The 19,069-nt window shown below is 41.4% G+C and overlaps 1 protein-coding gene across 1 annotated transcript in view; it reads left to right on the top strand.

Annotated features, from left to right (window-relative positions):
• The first annotated feature begins 15,496 nt into the window (after window positions 1–15,496).
• The window catches only part of LOC115143172 (beta-1,4 N-acetylgalactosaminyltransferase 1-like), a 40,092-nt gene continuing 36,519 nt past the window's right edge, over window positions 15,497–19,069 (top strand). Inside the window, exon 1 of the mRNA XM_029683303.2 lies at window positions 15,497–15,618. The gene's annotated coding sequence lies outside the window, so the exon portion shown is untranslated. The remainder of the gene's footprint in view (window positions 15,619–19,069) is intronic.

Raw genomic sequence — 19,069 nt, 5'->3', positions numbered from 1 at the left:
CTTCCCCACAGTAAAGTTAATGAAATGCTGTGCCATTATGCAGAATTGAAATTGTACAGCCTTTTAACTTGCAGGGATGGGCACTCTCGAATGTCTTAATTATAGGCTCGCCCGACTTTCTCTGTCTCCTATTTCTATCATGTTAAATATTAGCCACACAGGAGGTTGGTTGCACCTTAATTAGGGAGGATGGACTTGTGGTAATGGCTGGAGCGGAATGAGTAGAATAGTATCAAATACATCAAACACATAGTCTGATGCCATTCAGTTCTGTTCCAGCCATTAATATGAGCCGTCCTCCCCTCAGCAGCCTACCCTGATTAGCCACTATCAGTATCGACCGTCAGTAGGCTAATAACCACACATATTCAACTGCTAATTTACTGTTAGTTCCTTCAGTTGGTATAGCCTACATTGTTATTCCATTTAATTACATTGTTTCATTTACTTTCATTTACTACATCTGTAAACGTCGTCATGGCAGCGTGGTTGTTGCTGAGGATCATTAGTAGCAGTTGATGATAAACATTGTTGTGGAGCGGAGTGCAGACCTAGCCGTAACAGTTTGAACCAGACGCATGGCGCTGTATTTGGAACTGAATGAGTCAAACCACCCTTTTTTTCTTTTGAGCGTAAAGGCTCTCCAAACCTGTTTTTTTATGCTTCATAAATACTTTCCTAAACCTAAATGATATACAAGATCAGAGTATTTTTAATTCTACCAATTGGTGCTGAAACAGAGACAAATATGCATATCTTTAGATGGCTTTCTTTAATTGATCTGAACCCGTTCTCTCGCTTTATTCTAGTCTGTCGACAAAATTCAAACTAAGAAGTACAAAAACACTATTGAATGAAAACTCCACTAAAAAATCTGTTGGCCAGCAAGTGGGAGGGTTTTCAGCGGTAGAATGAAATATATTCAGAGTGCCCAAGTTAGAATTATGCGACTGAATAAGGTAAGTCTGAATACCAAATACTGAGAAGTATGTTGGAAAGGTGTATGAAAGGCATACATTTTAAAGCCGTAATGGGGCCATGAACCACTAGGCTACCTGCCGCCCCCAGAAGAGGGTCAGCACTAAGCAACTACTCAGCCCTCTTAAATCACATGATGCCCTGCCCTGGCAACCTGCAGAAGTTCAACCAACCTGGTCTTATAGACTAGACATAACATATTAAATGTAAATCCGGGTACACTCAAATTAATATGATATGTCACGTTTTGGCATGATTACATAAGACAGAAGGTTACTTAAGATAAAAACGAAAGTAGGGTGGTTGGTTGGCATGTAATTCAAATGTCTACCAACCCAAAGGTTGCGAATCTTATCACAGACAACTTCAGCATTTTAGCTAATTAGCAACTACTTATTACTTTTTAGATACTTTGCTAGGGAACCTACCAGTTCCAAGTAGGTAAAAAAACATATATGTATATAAAACTCAACATGTAAAGTGTTTTCATGAGCTGAAATAAAAGATCCCAGAAATGTTCCATATGCACAAAAAGCTTTTTTCTCTCAAATGTTGTGCACAAATTTCTTTACATCCCTGCTAGTGAGTATTCTCCTTTGCCAAGATAATCCATCTCCCTGACAGGTGTGGCATATCAAGAAGCTGATTAAACCGCATTAAACAGATGCACCTTGTGCCACTCTAAAATGTGCAGTTTTGACACACAACACAATGCCACAGATGTCAAGTTTTGAGGATGTGTGCAATTTCTGACTGCAGAAATGTCCACTACAGCTGTTGCCAAAGAATTTAAGGTAAATTTCTCTACCATAATCCGCCTCTAACATACTTTTAGAGAATTTGACAGTACGTCCAACCGGCCTCACAACAGCAGACCACGTGTAATCACTCCAGCCCAGGACCTCCACACCCGGCTTCTTCATCTGCTGGATCGTCTGAGACCAGCCACCCGGACAGCTGATTAAACTGTGGGTTTGCACAACCGAAGAACTTCTGCACAAACTTTCAGAAACCGTCTCAGGGAAGCTCATCTGCGTGCTCGTCACCCTCACTAGGGTAGTAAGCAACTTCAGTGGGTACCGACTTCAATGGCCACTGGCACGCTGCAGAAGTGTGCTCTTCACAGATGAAACCCGGTTTCAACTGTACCGGACAAATGGCGTTGTGTGGGCGAGGGGTTTACTGATGTCAACGTTGTGAACAGAGTGCCCAATGGCGGCGGTGGGATATGGTATGGGCAGGCATATGCTACGGACAACAAACACAATTGCATTTTATCAATGGCAACTTGAATGCTCAGAGATACCGTGACGAGATCCTGAGGCCCATTGTCTTGCCATTCATCAGCCGCCATCACCTAATGTTTTAGTATGATAATGCACAGCCCCATGTCACAAGGATCTGTACACAGTTCCTGGAAGTTGAAAATGTCCCAGTTCTTCCATGGCCTGCATACTCACCAGACATGTGACCCATTGAGCATGTTTGGGATGCTATGGATCAATGTGACGACAGCGTGTTCCAGTTCCCGCCAATATCCAGCACATTTGCACAGCCATTGAAGAGGAGTGGGACAACATTCCACAGGCCACAATCAACAGCCTGATCAACTCTTTGAGAAGGAGATGTGTTGTGCTGCATGAGACAAGTAGTGGTCACACCAGATACTGACTGGTTTTCTGATCCACGCCACACATTTTGTTTTAAGGTATCTCTGACCAACAGATATATACTGTATATATATATATAGATATACAGTGCTGTGAAAAAGTATTTTCCCCTTCCTGATTTCTTTTTTTTTTGCACATTTGTCACACTTAAATCTTTCAGATCATCAAACAAATGTTAATATTACACAGAGATAACCCAAGAAAACATAAAATGCAGTTAAGTGATAATAAATCAAATGAAGGGAAAAAGCTATCCGAACCTTCATGGCCCTATGTGACAAAGTAATTGCCCCCTCCCTTGTTAAATCATGAAAAAAATATGGTTTTGGAGTGGTCTAGTCAAAGTCCGGACTTGAATCCGATTGAGATGCTGTGGTGTGACCTTAAGGCGGTTCATGCTCGAAAACCTTCCATTGTGGCTGAATTAAAACAATTCTGCAAAGAAGAGTGGGCCAAAATTCCTCCACAGCGGCGTGAAAGACTCATCGCCAGTTATCGCAAACGCTTGATTGCAGTTGTTGCTGCTGAGGGTGGCACTACCAGTTATTAGGTTTAGGGGGCAATTACTTTTTCACATAGGGCCATGACTGTTCGGATCGCTTTTTTTCTCTTAATAAAATCATCACTTAACCCAAGTAAACACAAAATGCAGTTTATCTTTATGTAATATTTAAATTTGTTTGGTCTGAAACATTTAAGTGTGACAAATGTGCAAAAAAATAAGAAATCAGGAAGGGGGCAAATATTTTTTCACAGCACTGTATATATATCCAGTCATGTGAAATCCATAGATTAGGGCCTAATGAATTTATTTCAATTGACTGATTTCCTTATATGAACTGTAATTCAGTCAAATCTTTGAAATTGTTGCATTTATATTTTTGTTCAGTGTACTTACCATGTTTGCTAACCCTTTAACCTAACCCTAACTTTAACACCCAGCCTAGCTAATGTTAGCCACCTTGCTAACATTTGCCACACCAAATTGAAATTTGTAACATGTCATACGTTTTGCAAATTCATATACAGTGGGGCAAAAAAGTATTTAGTCAGCCACCAATTGTGCAAGTTCTCCCACTTAAAAAGATGAGAGAGGCCTGTCATTTTAGTCATAGGTACACTTCAACTATGACAGACAAGATAAGGAAAAAAAATCCAGAAAATCACATTGTAGGATTTTTTTAATGAATTTATTTGCAAATTATGGTGGAAAATAAGTATTTGGTCAATAACAAAAGTTTATCTCCATTCTTTGTTATATACCCTTTGTTGGCAATGACAGAGGTCAAACGTTTTCTGTAAGTCTTCACAAGGTTTTCACACACTGTTGCTGGTATTTTGGCCCATTCCTCCATGCAGATCTCCTCTAGAGCAGTGATGTTTTGGGGCTGTTGCTGGGCAACATGGACTTTCAACTCCCTCCAAAGATTTTTTTTGGGGTTGAGATCTGGAGACTGGCTAGGCCACTCCAGGACCTTGAAATGCTTCTGACGAAGCCACTCCTTCGTTGCCCGGGCAACGTTTCATCTTCAATGCCCTTGCTGATGGAAGGAGGTTTTCACTCAAAATCTCACGATACATGGCCCCATTCATTCTTTCCTTTACACGGTTCAGTCGTCCTGGTCCCTTTGCAGAAAAACAACCCCAAAGCATGATGTTTCCACCCCCATGCTTCACAGTAGGTATGGTGTTCTTTGGATGCAACTCAGCATTCTTTGTCCTCCAAACACGACGAGTTGAGTTTTTACCAAAAAGTTATATTTTGGTTTCATCTGACCATATGACATTCTCCCAGTCTTCTTCTGGATCATACAAATGCTCTCTAGCAAACTTCAGACGGTCCTGGACATGTACTGGCTTAAGCAGGGGGACACGTCTGGCACTGCAGGATTTGAGTCCCTGGCGGCGTAGTGTGTTACTGATGGTAGACTTTGTTACTTTGATCCCAACTCTCTGCAGGTCATTCACTAGGTCCCCCCGTGTGGTTCTGGGAATTTTGCTCACCGTTCTTGTGATCATTTTGACCCCACGGGGTGAGATCTTGCGTGGAGCCCCAGATCGAGGGAGATTATCAGTGGTCTTGTATGTCTTTCATTTCCTAATAATTGCTCCCACAATTGATTTCTTCAAACCAAGTTGCTTACCTATTGCAGATTCAGTCTTCCCAGCCTGGTGCAGGTCTACAATTTTGTTTCTGGTGTCCTTTGACAACTCTTTGGTATTGGCCATAGTGGGGTTTGGAGTGTGACTGTTTGAGGTTGTGGACAGGTGTCTTTTATACTGATAACAAGTTCAAACAGGTGCCATTAATACAGGTAACGATTGGAGGACAGAGGAACCTCTTAAAGAAGAAGTTACAGGTCTGTGAGAGCCAGAAATTGTGCTTGTTTGTAGGTGACCAAATACTTATTTTCCACCATAATTTGCAAATAAATTCATTAAAAATCCTACAATGTGATTTTCTGGATTTTTTTTCTCATTTTGTCTGTCATAGTGGATGATGGACAACCATGGATGATGGACAACCACAAATTATACATACCATACGAAACACATCATACTAATTAGAGTCACAGATATACATTTACAATGTTACGTCGACCCCTGACTCCAAGTTGGTTCAACCTACTCTCTTTACATAGAACCAAATGCTTGTAGGCCTAACCAAAGCAACTCCGTTTCCATAAGGGTGAGGGATGTACCTTTTACTCAAGACTGTAAATGGTTTCAGTGCCCTCAAGGTTCATGCACCTCACCTGGATCAGGTACTAATTATTTTGCTTACTTAGACACATCCAATGCTTTCACCATGACGCAAAGGAAACCCCTGAGAGCAGTGAGTGTGTGTTTTGCATAATGCCTACTCAGAGGTGGAGTGGTTGTTCTGCTTTGCATAGCTGCCTAGTTCTACTGGTTATTGGGGATGGAAATTAGGTGTATCAGAAGTGTTCATCTCCATGTCTAGACTGCTGGAGTATATAGCAGTCCATTTTCATTGTGTGCTTTTAAGGGAGAGGAAGATCAGATGGATTTTATTTACTTAGTGGAGCTAATTATTCAAGCATGGTGATTTATAAGAACCAATGCTTAAGATAGGGCTGAATAGGCTAATAACAGGCCTGTGGTGTAATGCTGTATAATGTGTAGGCTATAGTGAAATGTAGGCCACTGTTAGGGCAAACATGGTCTCAAATCACTGATGCAAAAGAGGTGCTGTGCATATTGACTGAGAATATGGCATCATGGGGATCCTCTCCATATTTCAAGGTTCTGGAAAAACATTTACAGGCTAGGCTAACACAAGAACAGTATGGCTACCTGAAAGGAGTTGATGGGCTATACAGAATCAAACAGCCAAATGAAAAAATGTAGGAAGGTGGGTTGGCTTCATCAAATCAAATTTTATTGGTCACATACACATGGTCAGCAGATGTTAATGCGAGGTTAGCAAAATGCTTGTGCTTCTAGTAATATCTAACAAGTAATCTAACAATTTCATAACAACTACCTCATGCATACCAATCTAAGTAAAGGGATGGAATAAAAATATGTACATATACAGTTGAAGTCGGACATTTACATACACCATAGCCAAATACATTTAAACTCAGTTTTTTCACAATTCCTGACATTTAATCCTAGTAAAGGTTCCCTGTCTTAGGTTAGTTAGGATCACCACTTTATTTTAAGAATGTGAAATGTCAGAATAATAGTAGAGGGATTTATTTGATATTTTACTTCTTTCATCACATTCCCAGTGTGTCAGAAGTTTACATACACTCAATTAGTATTTGGCAGCATTGCCTTTAAATCGTTTAACTTGTGTCAAACCAAACATTCCTCCTGACAGAGCTGGTGTAACTGAGTCAGGTTTGTAGGCCTCCTTGCTCGCACAAATTTTTTCAGTTCTGCCCACACATTTTTTGTAGCTTTGTGATGACCACTCTAATACCTTGACTTTGTTGTCCTTAAGCCATTTTGCCACAAATTGGTTTGGGGTCATTGTCCATTTGGAAGACTCATTTGGACCAAGATTTAACTTCCTGACTGATGTCTTGAGATGTTGCAGCATATACAGTTGCAAACCGTAGTCTGTCTTTTTTTATGGCGGTTTTGGAGCAGTGGCTTCTTCCTTGCTGAGCGGCCTTTCAGGTTATGTCGATATAGGACTCGTTTTAATGTGGATATAGATACTTTTGTACCTGTTTCCTCCAGCATCTTCACAAGGTCCTTTGCTGTTGTTCTGGGATTGATTTGCACGTTTTGCACCAAAGTACATTCATCTCTAGGAGACAGAACGTGTCTCCTTCCTGTGCGGTATGATGGCTGTGTGGTCCCATGGTGTTTATACTTGTGTGCTATTGTTTGTACAGATGAACGTGGTACCTTCAGGTGTTTGGAAATTGCCCCCAAGGATGAACCAGACTTGTTGAGGTCTACAGAAAAAAAACTTAGGTCTTGGCTGATTTCTTTAGATTTTCCCATGATGTCAAGCAACGAGGCACTAAGTTTGAAGGTAGGCCTTGAAATACAGCCACAGGTACACCCCCTATTGACTCAAATGATGTCAATTAGCCCATCAGAAGATTCTAAAGCCATGACATCATATTCTGGAATTTTCCAAGCTGTTTAAAGGCACAGTCAACTTAGTGAGTGTAGAGCTACTGAGTTTGGACGTCACACACAGAGTGATGGAGTGCTGCATCAGATGACATGGCCTCCACAATCCCCCAACCACAACCAAATTGAGATGGTTTGGGATGAGTCGACCTGCAGAGTGAAGGAAAAGCAGCCAGTGTTCAGCATATGTGGGAACTCCTTCAAGACTGTTGGAAAAGCATTCCAGGTGAAGCTGGTTGAGAGAATGCCAAGAGTGTGCAGCTGTCATCAAGGCAAAGGGTGGCTATTTGAAGAATCTCAAATATGGTTTGATTTATTTTACACTTTTTTGGTTACTACATAATTCCATATGTGTTATTTCATAGTTGTGATGTATTCACTATTATTCTACAATGTAGAAAATAGTACAAATAATGAAACCCTTGAATGAGTAGGTGTGTCCAAATTTTTGACTCGTAGTGTATGCCAGCAGTGACCGTGGCAAATAAAATCTAACTACATGAATCCAGCATATTGAAGCTATTCTATAATGCCTTGTAGAAAATTGTAAAAATAAAGAAAAACCCTTAAATGAGTAGGTGTTCTAAAACTTTTGACCGGTAGTGTATACAGTAAAAAAACGTGTTGAATTACATAATTTAAAAAATCTTTAGTACAGAATTTCTTGGAGTTTTTAATGAATTAATTTGCAGAGTAGCAAAAATATTATTTATTCCATGACATCTACAAACTTGTGACAGCCTATAATATAATTTCCCTTAGAAATGCATAGTTTTGGATAGAATTACAATAATAAATAGTAAATATAGTAGATAGTAGGCTCTTAACAATGAGACCAACGTTGAGGAAGGTGGTCATGATCTCGCTGTTTGACCAGCCTCGCCAAAAGCGCAGGTCTATGTGGGTCCAGGGATGGTTGAAGTCCTGAAAGAAGGCAGGAGAGTTCCACCGTCTCATTCAAGAGTTTTGACTGTTTGGAGAGGAATTCCAAGGCTACTTTCGTCTGGACTGAAGTCAGTTTGATTACAGTTTTTTTTGATTGCTTAAGCACGATTTTCAAAACAGGGCCTGTGTTTTCAAAACACTACACACAATTAGCACAACCACACACCCAATTAGCAAAACACTACAGATCCTTTGCAAAATTAAACACTCTTGTAAAAACTATACACTTCTTTTTAAAAACCACACTTTGTTCCCATATGAAACACACACATTTCACATTACTATACTCTGTTTGCATGAGTTACACTCTGCTGTGATAAACCTAAAACACTTTTAGCACTTCTACTTCCCTATGATTAGAGTAGGCTAACAAAGTACAAATATAATGTAAATTCACCAAACACTACACAAGACCAATGTTGCAGACTGAAGAAACTCATTTATTTCTCAATACGCCCAAAATGTTGACATGGAGATTCATAATACTGTAACCAAACATCACTTTACGTATGGTAAGTTCCAAAAAAAATTCAAAAAAATAACTACACATTGTCTCTTCGCCTAGCTGGATCTGGCCAGAGAATTTCATCAACATCGCAGGCAATTTTGTCATTAGCAAGAGACCTTGGAAAGAAACGTCTTGAATGGCGAATCCATCCTTGCATTGCTGCTACCTCCATCTGGTCACAGGCCTCCTCCATGGCTTGGATGAGGGGTACCTCAGCCTGGAGACGGAGATCATATACCTTCCACCGCCATGCTGAGAAAAACTCTTCTATAAGGTTGAGGAATGGAGAGTATGGTGGAAGATATAGGACGGTGAAATGTGGATGTTGCTGAAACCAGTTCTGAACCAGAGCAGAGCGGTGGAAAGACACATTGTCCCAGACAACAATGTATTGCATATGATCGATTTGATTTACTGCTGTTATGTTGTGCAATTGGTCCAAGAATGTAAGTATGAGTGCTGTGTTGTAAGGGCCCATATGGGCATGGAGGTGGAGGACCCCATTCTGTGTAATGGCTGCACAGAGTGTTATATTACCCCCACGTTGCCCTGGGACATTGACTATAGCCCTGTGGCCAATGATGTTTCTTCCCCTCCTTCGTGTTCTCGTCAGGTTGAACCCAGCCTCATCTACGTAAATGAACTCATGCTGGATCTCCTCTCCATCCATTCGTAAAACTCTCTGAAAAACAGTGTCAAGCAAAATTGTGTAGTTCAGTGTAGATCTAGTATACATATTACAGTACAGTAAAAGATTATGAGACAGTATGCAAGATCACACTGCTAAAGTGAATACATACCTCTGCATAATCATTCCACAGTCGTTTCACCCTTTCGGAATTGCGCTCGAAAGGCACTCGATAAATTTGCTTCATTTGAATATGTTTTTTTTTTTAGGATGCGTGTTGATGTTGAGACCTGATGGATATCGTTGAAAATGGCGTGGTTATTGACAATGTTAGCTTGGAGCTGCTTGAGTGTTATAGCATTGTTGGTCAAAACCATGTTTACTATCTCCCTCTCTTGCTGTTCTGTGAACATAGGAGGCCTTCCCCCTTGTTGTTCCTGACCCTCAATCCTATGTAGGAAAAAGCAGTATAAAATAGTACAGTAATTTCACAGGAAAAGGTAACAGAAGTGCTGATAGTGCATAGAATACAGTACTGTAAGCAGTTACTGAAACCGTGCAGATGTTTTTGATATGATGATATTTTTAGAATACCTATTTTCCAGTCTAAATGTTCTCATCACACTTGCCACTGTATATCGGCTTAGATTTGGCTGTACTCGCAGTCCAGCCTCCCTCAGCGTCAGGCCGTGGTTGACAACGTGGTCAACCAGTGTTGCGCGGATATCATTTGTCAGATTCGGTCCTCTTTGAGCACCTTCTTGTCTTCCTCCTCCTTGTTCTCGTCTTACTCTTTCTCTGACTCTTTCCATTGTGCTTGAAGACCGATGAACTCACCTGCTGCTTTTTATAGTGCTCATACACCTGATTGGTGTGTCTACAATTAAGCAAACAAGTGTTTGCACACCTGATGACTGTGTTGAACCAATTGGTTGGACGGTGTGGTAATTTGACAGTCAGTGCTTTGTTATTGCAAGGACGTGACATGATAGAATTTTGTGTGTAATGTATGTTAAGTGTGTTTAGTGTTTTGCAAATCACTGTGTGTAGAGTTTTGCAACAGGTGTGAGGTTGACAATGTGCTTATAGTTGTGCAAATATGGGCTGATGTTTTGCTTCTTGAGTGTAAGGTTTTGCTAATAGTGTACTACTTTTAATTTTAGTGTGTAAGCAATCCAAAAAAACTGTAACTGCTCCAGATGGTTGGATTGCCAGGATGGATACCATCAGCACAGTTGAATGCCTGGAGATGTCTCCGGTAAGCTAAATTCAAGTGAATTTTTAGTTTGATACCATAATTGGGAAACCCAGCTGCGAGTTGCCCAGTGACGCGAGCCTACCAGATGAGCTAAATGCCTTTTATGTTTCGAGGCAAGCAACACTGAAGCATGAATGAGAGCACCAGCTGTTCCAGACAATTAACTGTGATCACGCTCTCCGTAGCCGATGTGAGCAAGCCCTTTAAACAGGTAAATATTCACAAGGCTGCGGGGCAAGATGAATTACCAGGATGTGTACTCAGAGCATGCACGGACCAACTAGCAAGTGTCTTCACTGACATTTTCAACCTCTCCCTGACCGAGTCTGTAATACCTACATGTTTATAGCAGACCACCACAGTCCCTGTGCCCATGAAATCCAAGGTAACCTCCCTAAATGACTACCGCCTCGTAGCACTCACGTCGGTAGACATGTAGTGCTTTGAAAGGCTGGTCATGGCTCACATCAACACCATCATCCCGGAAACCCTACAGCCACTCCAATTTGCATACCACCCCAACAGATCCACAGATGACGCAATCTCAATCGCACTCCACACTCCCCTTTCCCACCTGGACAAAAGGAACATCTATGTGAGAATGCTGTTCATTGACTACAGTTCAGTGTTCAACACCATAGTTCCAACAAAGCTCTTCACTAAGCTAAGGACCCTGGGACTAAACAACTCCCTCTGCAACTGGATCTCAGGTGGTAACGGTAGGCAACAACACATCTGCCACGCTGATCCTCAACACGGCAGGCCCACAAGTGTGCATGCTAAGTCCCCTGCTGTACTCCCTGTTCACCCACAACTGCGTGGCCAAGCACGACTCCAACACCATCATTCAATTTGCTGACAACACAACAGTGGTAGGCCTGATCAGCGACAACAATGAGACAACCTATAGGGAGGTCAGAGACCTGGCAGTGTGGTGCCAGGACAACAACCTCTCCCTCAATGTGAGCAAGACAAAGGAAAAGTAGGGCTGAACACGCCCCCATTCACATCAACAGGGCTGTAGTGGAGCGGGTCGAGAGTTTCAAGTTCCATGGTGTCCTCAAAATTAGGCCTATTAATTTTCCTAAAGTTGGTTTAAAATCCTTTTTTAATTATAAAATTTTACAAAATGAAAATAAAGTTGGGGTGCCTTCTGTCCTGATGAAGGTAGGCCAGTCTTCTCCAGGACCCCTTGTTGTTCAAGACAACCCTTCTAAGAGTACAGAGGTCTACAGTTTATTGGTACAGTCATAGACTGCATTGTACTGCTTACAAGGCATTGTTAATGATGGTGGTTGATGAGTGAAGGGCTTAGGGTCACAAAGACCCTCCCCATTACTGATTAAGGGGACCTTAATTGTTAAGGTCCCCTTAACTTCCGGTGAAACTGGAGGGCCCGCAATTCAAATAAATAATCATAAAAATTATGGATATTAAGCATTTAGGAACATACTTATATATATAGATATATATATATATATATCGGTTAAAAGCTTAAATTCTTGTTAATCTAACTGCACTGTCTGATTTACAATAGGCTTTACAGTGAAAGCATGCCATGCCATGAGGACGGCGCCCCACATCAAAATATTTTTCCACCAGCACAGGTTTCATAAATTCACAAATAGCGATTAAATATTCACTTACTTTTTGAAAATCTTCCTTGATTTGTCATCCAAAGGGTCCCAGCTACAACATGTAGTGTCGTTTTGTTAAATAAAATCATTTTTTATATCCCAAAAAGCGCCATTGATTTGAGTAATCCACTCATTCAACATGCAGAGAAAGGAATCCAAAAAGCTACCACAAAATGTTGTTAAAACAAGTCAAAATAAGTTTCTATACAATCCTCAGGTACCCTAAAATGCAATTAAACTATAATATTTCATATGGAAAGAAGTATGTTCAATAGGAAAACGATATTAGCAGGTGCGCGCGCGCATAAACTAATTTCCAAGTCTGTATAACAGTACTAAAACTCATAATTTTTCCTTGTTTGGGAAGAAACAAGCCTGAAACCTTGAACAAAGACTACTGACATCCAGTGGAAGCCATAGGAAGTGCATACTATGAGCTGGATTACATTTTTCCCTATACGTTCAAATGGAAGAGCATGGACTCTCAAAAACAGAACATTTCTGGTTATTTTGTCTTTGGATTTTCTCCTACCATATCTATTGTGTTATTTACATTTACATTTAAGTCATTTATAGTCTCCTACATTATTTTAACATTTCTACAAACTTCAGAGTTTTTTCTTTCCAATGGTACCAATTATATGCATATCCTGGCTTCAGGGCCTGAGCAATAGTCAGTTTACTTTGGGCACGTCAGTCAGGCAGAATGGAGAAAAATATACCCTAGCCTGAAGAAGATTTACGATTTATTTGTTTAACTGCAGGTATAATAGATAGTTACTGTTAAACTCAGCAAAAAAAGAAACGTCCCTTTTTCAGAACCCTGTCTTTCAAAGATAATTTGTAAAAATCCAAATAACTTCACAGATCTTCATTGTAAAGGATTTAAACACTGTTTCACATGCTTGTTCAATGATCCATAGAAGCAATTATGAACATGCACCTGTGGAACGGTCGTTATGACACTAACAGCTTACAGACGGTTGGCAATTAAGGTCACAGTTATGAACACTTAGGACACTAAAGAGGCCTTTCTACTGACTCTGAAAAACACCAAAAGAAAGATGCCCAGGGTCCCTGCTCATCTGCGTGAATGTGCCTTAGGCATGCTGCAAGGCGGCATGAGGACTGCAGATGTGGCCAGAGCAATAAATTCCAATGTCCGTACAGTGAGACGCCTAAGACAGCGCTACAGGAAGACAGGATGGACAGATGATCGACCTCGCAGTGGCAGACCATGTGTAACAACACCTGCACAGAATCAGTACATCCGAACATCACACTTGCGGGACAGGTACAGGTTGGCAACAACAACTGCTCAAGTTACACCAGGAATGCACAATCCCTCCATCAGTGCTCAGACTGTCCACAATAGGCTGAGAGAGGCTGGACTGAGGGCTTGTAGGCCTGTTGTAAGGCAGGTCCTCACCAGACATCACCGGCAACAACGTTGCCTATGGGGACAAATCCACCGTCACTGGATCAGACAGGACTGGCAAAAAGTGCTCTTCACTGACGAGTCATCGTTTTGTCTCACCAGGGTTGATGGTCGAATTTGCGTTTATCGTCGAAGGAATGAGCGTTACACGAAGGCCTGTACTCTGGAGCGGGATCGATTGTTAGGTGGAGGGTCCGTCATGGTTTTAGGTGGTGTGTCACAGCATCATCGGACTGAGCTTGTTGTCAATGCAGGCAATCTCAAAGCTGTGCCTTACAGGGAAGACTTCCTCCTCCCTCATCCTCCCCCCTTCAGCACGACAATGCTACCAGCCATACTGCTCGTTCTGTACGTGATTGTCTGCAAGACAGGAATGTCAGTGTTCTGCCATGGCCAGCGAAGAGCCCGGATCTCAATCCCATTGAGCACTTCAGGGAACAGTTGGATCGGAGGGTGAGGGCTAGGGCCATTCCCCCCCAGAAATGTCTGGGAACTTGCAGATGCCTTGGTGGAAGAGTGGGGTAACATCTGACAGCAAGAACTGGCAAATCTGGTGCAGTCCATGAGGAGGAGATGCACTGCAGTATTTAATGCAGCTGGCTGCCATACCAGATACTGACTGTTACTTTTGATTTTGACACCCCCTTTGTCCAGGGACACATTATTCCATTTCTGTTAGTCACATGTCTGTGGAACTTGTTCAGTTTATGTCTCAGTTGTCTCATACAAATATTTACACATGTTAAGTTGCAGAAAATAAACACAGTTGACAGTGAGAGGACTTTTCTATTTTTGCTGAGTTTATGTGTCTAAAAACTCTGCCACTATACGTTGCACAAGCCATCTATATTAGTATTTGTGGTTAAGCCCTAGCAGTTGCAAAAGTGTGCTTGCAGGCTAGGTCTGAGTCAGACCGAAACTAGATTAAGAAAAGTAACCACTGTCAAAGTGGCACGACTTTGAGGATAATGTGAAACTGATTATCTCCTCCATGTGTCCAACAACCGCATGCAACCATCTGCAACACATGTGTGTAGATAGATACCTGCATTCAGTGTTGTTGCGTTGCTGCCAAAATGGTATGCAGCATTGATGCAATCATACTGTCGGTGTGATCAAGGCGTTAAGGCTCGATCACACCACACAGACAGCTATTCTTTTTGTGGTACACCACAAGTACATTCAGTTCCAATGGAACGCAGCCTTCTCTTGAAATAGCCATCAATATGATCATAATGCATGCGTAACATAATTGTGTAGAAATCTGCTTACATACCACTTATTTGAATCTGACAGTCACACTGTTTTAATTTCTATAGATGATATACTTAACATTCATCTTCTGCTACCATTTCTGTCAAGCTGTCTAGCATACAGGTTGAGCATATGTTCAATTGGAAATGAATGTACTTGTGGTGTACCATAATGAAAATGGTGTGGTGTGATTGAGGCTTAACGCTGCTGCATACCATTTTGAGCAGCTACACAACTACACTGAATGTAGTTATCTATCTACACACATGGGTTGCATGCGGTTGTTGGACCCATGGAGGAGTTCAACATTCACTTTATCCTACCATTTCTGTCAAGCCGTCTACACATACAGTTTGACGCATACGTTAGATAAATTCAACGCATGCACCACACCCAATGAACTGCAACTACCTCTGCAACGCAATGCTGTAAGGTAAACGCAGCGTTTTATTGGAAATGAATGTCATTGCAATGTTCTACACTGTCGGTGTGATCGAAGCTTTACCTCCATTCTGCTGCGATTCCAATTGGGCGCTCGTGGCATATCCCTCTCGCGTCCTTTTAATCCACGAGTCTTGTCTGAAAAACGCAGAGGCGAGGTGCAGGTACACAGCTGCTGGGACGAAGTATATAATCTATTGGAATTAAAACAGTGTGACTGCCGGATTCAAATAAATGGAATGTAAGTAGATTTTTACACATATTTTACGCATGCATTATGAGCATATTGATGGCTATTTCAAGAGAAGGCCAATCTGATTACTAGAGATGTTAAGGTAAGATTAATGTTTCATTTCGTCTTTTTCAATGTGTCCTTTTAACTAAAATGTTGTAAAGAGACAATCATGAAATGCGTACCTTTCAAAGCATTTATGCGTGTTATACACAATCTCTATCCTATCTATCCTAATTATAGCTTTAATATCATAAGAGGCGTTGGCGACTTTTACGAGCGCAATTGCAGCAATATTTTATTTGTAGTGAGGAAATATCCATTAAAGCCTAATAGACAAGCAGGCTAATCAGACCTGTATTTGTCTACAGTATGTGCAGTCACCACCCGGTTAGCTGAGAGGCCTGTGAGAGAAAGGCTGAATCAAATCATATTATATCTCAATACTGGCCATTGACGTGCGTTGGCCTGAAATTGCTCCACATTATGATTAGATCTGAACGACACCATAAGTGCGTTTTTCCTCATTTGGGCTGTGCGTTGCGGCGTTGGAAGAATATCGGAGCGCATGGATAAGATGTTGTCGATGATTGAATGTAAAATAAGCATCCCGTAATTTAGTAGGGAGGAACACAGATGGTGCTAGACATCGCACCGGCACGGATACAGGTAGCCAACCCACCTTCCTACATTTTGTTTCATCCCTGTTTGATTCTGTATAGCCCATATACTCTTTTTCAGGTAGCGGTCCTGTTCTTGCACTAGCCTATAAACTGTAAACGTGTTTTTAAGAACCTTGGAATATTGAGAGGATTCCCATGCTGATAATCATATTCTCAGTCAATATGCAGAGCACGTCTTCTGCATCAGTGATTTGAGACCATGTCTGTCTTGATAATGGCTGCACAGGAGGCTGCTGAGGGGAGAACGGCTCATAATAATGCCCGGAACGGAGCAAATGGAATGGCATCAGACACATGGAAATCATGAGTTTGATGTATTTGATACCATTCCACCAATTCTGCTCCAGCCATTACCACGAGCCTGCGCTCCCCAATTAAGGTGCCACCAACCGCCTGTGAGTGGCCTACATTTCACTATAGCCAACACATCATACAGCATTACACAATAGGCCTACTATTAGCCTACTCTACATAAGACTGTTTGCAAGAAAGTTTGTGTCTCCTCTATAGCCACACCCTAATAATGCATATGTTCTTATAAATCACCATGCTTGCATAATTAGCTAAACTAAGTAAATTAAATGCACCTGTTCTTCCTCTCCTTTCTCTTAAAAGCACACATAGGCCTACAACACTAGGCTATATACTCCAGCAGTCCAGTCCAGACATGGAGATGAACAATTCTGAGATACCTAATTTCCATCCCCAATAACCAGTAGAACTAGGCAGCTAAGCAAAGCAGAACAACCACTCCACCTCTGAGTAGGCATTATGCAAAACACACACACTGCTCTCAGGGGTTGTCCTTGCTGTCATGGTGAAAAGCATTGGTAATTGGATGTGTCTGTAAGTTAGAAAAATAATTAGCACCCAACCCAGGTGACGTGCATGAACCTTTAGGGGACTAAAACCTTTGTCTTGAGTAAAATGTCCATCCCTTATGGAAACCGAGTTGATTTGGATAGGTTTACAAGCATTAGGTTATATGCAAAAAGAGTTGGAAAATCAAAATCAAAACTTTGTCAAATCAAAATCTAGGACACTCCAATTAGAATAATATTATGTTTCAAATGGCATGTTATATTTTGTATATGTATTCATTTTGGTATGTCCATCATCCTTTTTGTATAATATGTCACAAATTACAATTTGTACACTATGGTATAAATTTGCAAAACGTATGATATGTTACAAATTCCAATTTGTTGTGGCTAATGTTAGCTAGGTGGCTAACGTTAGCTAGGCTAGGGGTTGGGGATTAAGGTTAGGGTTATGAGTTAGGTTAAAGGATTTGGGGAAGGGTTAGCTGACATGCTAAATAATTGCAAAGCCGCTAAATAGTAGTAAGTATATGCAAAGTTGCTAAAATGCTAATGTTGTCCGAGATGAGATTTCAACAAGGTTGAGATAGAAAGAGCCCAGCGCATCTACTCGGGACCTGGAACTAGTAATGATTCAGACAGACAGAGGATGCTGATCTTCAAGGTCTTCCGGTACAACGACTGCCAAGCCATTCTACAAGGAGCCAGAGCAGCAGAGCACATTCACCACGTCGGTAAGGTACTGCGTTTTTTCCCTGACTACCGCACGCACACCTCCCAATGCCGCAAAACCTTCAACGAGGTCCGGAACAAACTCAGACTAGGGGCATCCAGTCACTCCTCGTCTATCCAGTAACGCTACGGCCCACAAACAGGACAGAGTGCCTGTCATTCACCACAGCACAAGACGCCGAGGAGTTTGTGGCATCACCGGGAGAGGACAACCACGAGCACCGCAGTGAGCACCACGCCGCTGGTCCTGTTTAGAGGAATACTCAACAACGGGGCCATGCAAGCACTAAGTGAACTGGTCAAGAGGATTTATCCACAACTTCAAGGAGTTTTGAGGAACATTTGATTGAATTACTTGTGATCATTATGAACTTCGACAATGGAGCACCAGCAAGCTAGCTAGCTAGTGAACTAGCTTTCGGGCTTGCTGGGTGATTGGGACAGTAACGTTAGCAGCTAGCTAAGTCATCATCATAACTGTTAGCTAGCTAACTGATTATCTCTTCAGTAGTGTTCAGTATAACCTATGTTGTTGAAAGTTTATATAGCTTCTATAAACTTATTGTATTTTACAACTAAGTTACGTTTACAACGTTTGTGTGATAACTTTGTCTGGTGGTAGCTGGCTAGCTCACTTGTCTCATGTTGCTATGCCAACAAATGCATAGCTAGAGAAGTCTGCAATCACTATTACCACAATTATTTTTCCAGTTAGTTCTTCATGTTTGTGCTACGTTAAGGCTTAATCATTCAGTCAATTGAGTATTTCTTGCCGTTCTCATATCTCCATTGTGTCAGTTAACTAGGCAAGTCAGTTAAGAACACATTCTTATATACAATGACCTACTGTAGTAAGGTGACCAGATTTACATTTACATTTACATTTAAGTCATTTAGCAGACGCTCTTATCCAGAGCGACTTACAAATTGGTGCGTTCACCTTATGACATCCAGTGGAACAGCCACTTTACAATAGTGAAATGTTACGTGAGACTCTGGAGATTGACAGCAATGGCATGATCAGTTGAAGGCGGTACAGTAAGGAATGGATAGGAAACAGGATGGTAGATTAAAAACAATCAAATCTCAAAAACACTTTTCAAGGACTGCTCAAGTTGATGGAATTGTCAAGGGAGCCTCACATCAGTGCAATGGGCGACACTCGTTTACTTAACGCCAGCAGTTATAATGGTTAGCCTAGTGGTTAGCGCATTGGACTAGTGA

Source organism: Oncorhynchus nerka, linkage group LG15, assembly GCF_034236695.1.
Source record: "Oncorhynchus nerka isolate Pitt River linkage group LG15, Oner_Uvic_2.0, whole genome shotgun sequence".
Lineage (NCBI taxonomy): Eukaryota > Metazoa > Chordata > Actinopteri > Salmoniformes > Salmonidae > Oncorhynchus > Oncorhynchus nerka.
The sequence above is the reverse complement of the archived record's forward strand: the minus strand, read 5'-3'. Positions and strand labels throughout refer to the sequence as shown.